The sequence below is a fragment of the Helianthus annuus genome, chromosome 16, assembly GCF_002127325.2.
Source record: "Helianthus annuus cultivar XRQ/B chromosome 16, HanXRQr2.0-SUNRISE, whole genome shotgun sequence".
Lineage (NCBI taxonomy): Eukaryota > Viridiplantae > Streptophyta > Magnoliopsida > Asterales > Asteraceae > Helianthus > Helianthus annuus.
In genome coordinates this window covers 92,486,439-92,493,122 of record NC_035448.2, presented here as the reverse complement: position 1 = coordinate 92,493,122, position 6,684 = coordinate 92,486,439, and positions in this window count along the sequence as shown.

The window sequence follows — 6,684 nt, the reverse complement described above, 5'->3', positions numbered from 1 at the left end:
AATGGAAGGCCCAAAGATAGCAGAGTATGTTAAGAGATTCCACGACTTGTCGCATGTGGTACCTTACATGGTCACTCCTGAGTTCAAGAGAATTGAACGCTTCATTTGGGGATTAGCTCCTCAAATCATAAGCATGGTGACCTCCTCCAAACCTGCGACTATCACTGAAGCCATCGATTTGAGCGTGGCTCTTACAGAGGAGGCAATTCGTTTGAACAAGTTTGATGAAGTGGAGCCTAAGAAGAAGGAGACTCATGTGGAGTCATCTGGAGGGAACAAACGGAAGTTTTCAAACTTCAAGCAGGGCACCGGGGTGGTGGTTAAGAAAGGAGAGCAGAACGCGCCAGCTCAGGATACAGCTGGTGGTAGAAGGAAAGGTAAGGGATATATGGGTACACATCCCAAGTGCAACTCATGCCAACGACATCACTCTGGTCGTTGCGGGCTAAAAGTATGTGAAGCTTGTGGAAAGACTGGCCATTCGAAGGATTCTTGTTGGGCTAGTGCTGGCCGGGGAGGCCAAGGAGGATTTGGGAATAGAAATAACCGTGGTGGTACTAGGAACCGCCCACAAGGAAACAATGGAGGTGATGGGAATCGGGTCAATAATGCAAACCAAGCGGGCGCCATGAATCGTAATCAGAGAAACAACCAAGCGGGAAACAATGGTGGAAACGGGCAGAGGCCCGGATGTTTCAACTGCGGTGATATTGGGCATTACAAGAGGAATTGCCCGGAATTGAACCAAGCCCGCAGAAGGGTTTTCAACATAGAAGCAAGGGAAGCGCGCCAGGATCCCAATGTTGTCACTAGTACGTTCCCTGTAAACCAACGCTATGCATCCGTTTTATTTGATACTGGCGCCGATTATAGCTTCGTGTCGTTAGAATTTAAGAACATGCTTGGTTTAGCCGCTAGTAAGTTAGATATTCCGTACTCGATTGAATTGGCGAATGGGAAGTTAGTAGAAGCTAATGAGGTGATTCGAGGTTGCGTAATCGAGTTGGGAGAACACGAGTTTGCTCTAGATCTACTACCAGTCCAGTTGGGAAGCTTCGACGTGGTAGTAGGGATGGATTGGTTATCGGGTAACAAGGCCGAGATAGTTTGTCATGAGAAGGTCGTTCGTATCCCGACCGATGATGGTGAGACCATTGTTGTTCACGGAGAGAAGCGTGAGACGCCGTTGAGGATTATTAGCTGTCTGAAAGCAAGAAAGTGTTTGCAGAAAGGATGTGTTGCTTTCCTGGCACACATTGTGGATAAGAAAGCTGAAGAACCAAAGATCGAAGACATCCCTGTCGTGAGGGAATACCCAGAAGTCTTCCCAGAAGATTTGCCTGGCTTGCCGCCTCAGAGGCAAGTGGAGTTCCACATTGACTTAGTTCCAGGCACCGCGCCTGTGGCTAAGGCACCATACAGACTTGCTCCGTCTGAGATGCAGGAACTGTCGACACAACTTCAAGAGTTGTTAGACAAGGGATTTATCCGACCGAGCTTCTCGCCTTGGGGAGCTCCAGTTTTGTTTGTCAAGAAGAAGGACGGTAGTTTCCGTATGTGTATTGACTACAGAGAGTTGAACAAGCTGACGATCAAGAATAGATATCCTCTGCCAAGGATTGATGATCTGTTCGACCAACTACAAGGTTCAAGCTTTTGTTCAAGCCTATCACTTGTATACCTCCTTGCATATTTTTAAATTCATATAGCTTTGTTATGATTAAGCTCTGATACCAAGCTGTCACACCCTGGCTTTGCGGAAGCGTGGTTAATTTGGTGTGACTTCTTAATACCATAGCTTAATCATATCAAAGCTATATGAATTTAAAAATATGCAAGGATCATCCATTAAGTTAAAACCGAAAATACCATAACATTGTTTTAACGGGAAACACCCTAACAACCATAATCTTGTTCAACAAACATTACAACTTAAACATAACATAAACACAGTTTAAGGACTGTGACTTGTCCAGGAAAGAGTCACATTCCCTATACCCCGGATGACCTTGGAAACTAGTGCAGCGGGAAAACGTGCCATACCGTGCCAGATCTTTAATTCCCTGAAATACATGTAAGTTGAAAAATCAACAATAATGTTGAGCGAGTTCATGTGTAAGTGAGTAAATAAACCTTTGTATTTATCAAAAATCCTGGTATGTAGCAAATAAGGAAAAAGAGATCACCAATGGTTTGCAAGGCCATTGATATGTGTGAAGTGCAAGTTTCCGACTTTTAACCGTTACAAATCTTATTAACCACCTTAGATTAGTTCGAGAGGGTGTTTTAAGTGTTATACCTCTAGCTCGGGGCTAGGGAAGAATCTATGCGAAGAAGTGGTGGATAAAAGCAAGAAAACGAGGTCCTTCGCCTTCCGTTAGCTCCAAGACTCCTTATGCGTGACCCGAAAGACTTGTGTAACCTTGGAATGAATGGATCAAGAGCCGAAAATGGGTGGGTGCCAAGGGGGGTGTTTGGCCGTAGCTATGTAGGGAGGGAAAGAGAGAGTTTTGTGGTGATGAATTGTGTGAATGAACTCTCATGCAATCACAAGGTATTTATAGACAAAAGCAAGTCCCTTAATCCTTTGGTTACTATGTCTTCAAGATATTAGGCAACAAACAATTAAATAATCAAGATGTGTACCATGGTGTTTCCCCCTAGTTGGGGCCGGTTTCATGAGGGGGGGGGGGGGGGTCTAGTTCGATTCCAACAAGTTTAGTTGGATTAAAGTTTAGTTAAATAGGTTAGATTTAGGGGTTAACTCGGTTAGTGGTGTGATGTGTTCTATAGCGGGTGTTAGGGTATTCAGGGACCCTAACTGGCTCAGAAAAAGACCAATATTGTTAATGTCAATATCTTTATGCTCCGGTATAGTCCGGTTGTTCGGTTGGATAGTAATCCGTTAAAGTGCTTAAATAAGATTTAAAGTGTCGTTAATAATATTTTTTAGTGACACAACTTATTTTTCAAAGTGTCAGGAATATTTCCTCATGTTTTGGCACTTTATTAGTTAGCCAGAAGCTGGTATGTTAATTAAAGTGTTGTGGCTTGTGCTCAGAGTACGTTTTAGGCACATCCAGTCATTATATCTTATTCCTAGAGACGCAGTTCTACAACCCTTGTATCCCTACACTCACTATGGGTGTAGTAAAATATTTCTGGCTCATACAGGCCTTAAAGGCAGTGTCTGCCTGATGCTGGCTTTGTCAGCACGTTCAATAGGTTATCCGTTCTAATGCTACTGTGCTTTTGTGCATCATGTTTGTCACTAGAGTACAGCATGTAAATAATGTAGTGACAGTATGTAAAGTATGATGCAGGAATATACAAGTACTAGAAATCAAGTAGCAGTTCATCAGCAATTTCAGTTAAGCACAGTAATTAAGCAGCAATTAATTATTAATTAAGTCGTACGGATACCTGGTTTAGTGAGGGTTGTCACACATCCGACCGGATTACTCTTCGGATCATGAGATACTTGACTTCAACACTTAATCGATTTTCAAACTTGTTCAATGCGCTAAGGATGCATCCTGACCAGACTGCCGTCCGATCGAGTGACAACCTACGATAAACTTGTTCTCACTGAAGTGTCAACCTATCGGCTTGCTGTCCGATCGACCGACCTGAAAGGTAGAGATACTTCAATGTTTCAAAATACTACAACAAAAACTTCAAAAGTCAAACCATCATACACAAACATATCCTTCTCATAGAAACAAACAATCCACTCGAATAGTCATCCGACCGGACTACCGTCCAACCGGATAACCGTCCAAACGGATTATCATCCGCACGACTGGCCATCCGATCGGACTACCATCCGACCGAACTGCGATTCGACTGCCATTCGACCCATCAACACTTCTTTCGTTTTACGAATCACTTATCGTATGCTATCGTTCTAATCAGGCTACCCTTACTCTCAAGTGCTCCCTTCAATCAATCAACCGCTGTGAGTATACTCGACCCCTTTTTGCTTTATGCACTTTTGGGTGTTACATACGTTACTTATACGAAATCACGTCAAACACACTACGCAATACTTTTAACGCTAACCGTTATCGCATGTATTACATGACTTAATGAATGCTTGTTTGTTATGTTTACACATGGAATGCTGTCTACCTGCCTTAGCAATGATAGTACTATAGTTTGGACTCAGCACCCGTTCACACGGGGGTTGTTAAGGACAATTATTTGCATGGATTACGGTGGTGATCATGTATTACGAACTGCCTTGGGCAGTCAACCCGTAGTCATTGGTATCGATAGGTCCATGTCGATAATTAACACGCTTCGTTTTCCTCTGTGTACGTGCTAGTTATGCGTAAACTATTTCGAACTCTATATGCTACTTATGTGGGCCCAAGTGTGGAGGAGCGGGCTATTTTGTATTTGGAGGCCCAAGATCGTGTTACAAAAGGGGCTTCACTAAAATGGCTCTAACTTGGGCTACAGCGGTTTGGGTCATCGTCCGGGCCAAAAAAACGTTTATTTTCATTACTTGTTTGCATTTTTATGTTTTTTTGGACTATTTTGGGCATTTTGTTTTAGGCCGTGTGTTTGGCCCGTTATCTTTTTTAGGCCCATTTCGAATTTCTGTCCTTATTTATATGTCCCTTTAGTAATTGGAAGAATCAGAATTGAATTTTGAGACTTTCGACTTTTCACTTCAAATTCCGTGGCCTTTGGGGTTACAATTTGGGGGTTGGGGAAGAACTACACGGGTACGTAGAATCAACGTGTAATCTTCATTTTTTCGTTTCACGTGCTACATCAGTTGGTATCAGAGCCGAATTCCTGGCTCAAAATGCCTCCGAGGAGAAACAAGAACAGGCCTCTCGATGAAGTGTATGAACGAGAGTTGGAGCAGCGACTTATGGCGAGAGTGGATGAGCGGTTGGATCAAGTGGTCGATCAGTTGACTGACCGGATGGCCGACTTGATCAATCGTAGGAGGCAGAGACCCAATGACGGGTATGGTTCTGAACTTAGTAACCCATTTAGTGATGATTCGACTTCCGAAGACGAACGGGAGGGGCAACCAAGGGGTGAACGTGGAGGGGGTAACAGGAGTTGGGATTCTAGGATAAGAGTTGATATTCCGGAATTTGATGGGTCTAATTTGAATCCGGAGGGGTTCATCGATTGGTTGGCTACCGTAGAGGAGGTGTTCGAGTACAAGGAGGTGCCTGAAAACAAGCGGGTGGCCTTGATCGCTACCAGGTTACGTGGTAGGGCCTCTGTGTGGTGGCAACAATTGAAATTAACACGGAATAGACTCGGGAAGTCAAGGATCGTGACGTGGGCCAAGATGAAACAGTCCTTGCGGTCCAACTTTTTGCCTCATAATTTTCAAAGGTTGATGTACCAGCGTCTGCAGAATTTGAAACAGGGGGCTAAATCGGTTGATGATTATACCACAGAGTTTTACCAGTTGATTGCGAGGAATGATATTCAAGAACCGGAGGAGCAACTTGTTTCTCGGTATATTGGGGGTCTAAGGGTTCAAATCATGGAGTCCGTGAATCTGTTTGATCCGTTAACCATTCCTGAGATACACCAACGGGCGTTGGCCTTTGAGAAGCAAAACCGACGGGTGGGCGGTTCATTTACCCCTGCTGGGGGAAACGTGGGGTCAGGCAGTGGGGCACCACGTGGCGGTCCTAGTCAGCAGAAGCCAGGGGGTAGCAATACCGGGCCTACTTCTTAGGGGGCTAGTAGTAGTGGTCCGAGATATTTCAATTGTGGTGAGACGGGCCATCGTCAAGCGGAGTGTAAAAGGGCTGGCAAAAGGCACTTGTTTGCTGAGTCTGAGGACGAACAATATGAAGAGTATGAAAACAATCCAGTGTACGATGAAGAAACTGAGTACGAAGAAGAGGTTGTGACCGGTGATGTTAGAGTGAACTTGGTGGTCAGACGCTCTTGTTATACGCCAAAGGCAGATGGGGATGACTGGCTTAGGCATAACATCTTCCACTCAACCTGTACCATTCTGGGAAAGGTTTGCACATTCATTATTGATTCCGGGAGTTGTGATAACCTGATATCTGAAGAGGCGGTCCAGAAGTTGGCTTTGAAGATGGAGAGTCACCCCAAACCTTATAAGCTTCAATGGCTTAAAAAGGGAGGTGAGGTAACGGTATCTAAAAGAGCCCTTGTTTCTATTTCTATTGGGTCCACTTATAAAGACGATGTTGTGTGTGATGTGGTCCTTATGGACGTGTGTCACTTATTGTTGGGTAGACCTTGGGAGTATGAGCGTAATATTGAGCATAATGGGCGGTCCAATACTTATAGCTTCCTGTTTGGTGGCGTGAAGATAACTCTTGTTCCTAGCAAGCCTAAGCAGTTAGCCATAAAACAGTCGGGTACTTTGTTGACCATCAGTCAGTTTCAAGATGAGTTGGAGGATACAGACAGTGTTTTGTTTTTGATAGGGAAGGCAGTGCCCGAGGAAGTCGAAATTCCTGATGCTATGGTTCCTTTGCTTGAGGAATTTTCTGATGTTTTTCCTGTTGAGTTGCCTGATGGGTTACCACCTTTGCGTGACATCCAACATCATATTGATTTGGAGCCTGGGTCACAGTTACCCAACAGACCACATTACAGGATGAGCCCTGCTGAGCATGAGGAGTTGCGAAGACAGGTTGAGGAGTTAATTTCTAAGGGCCA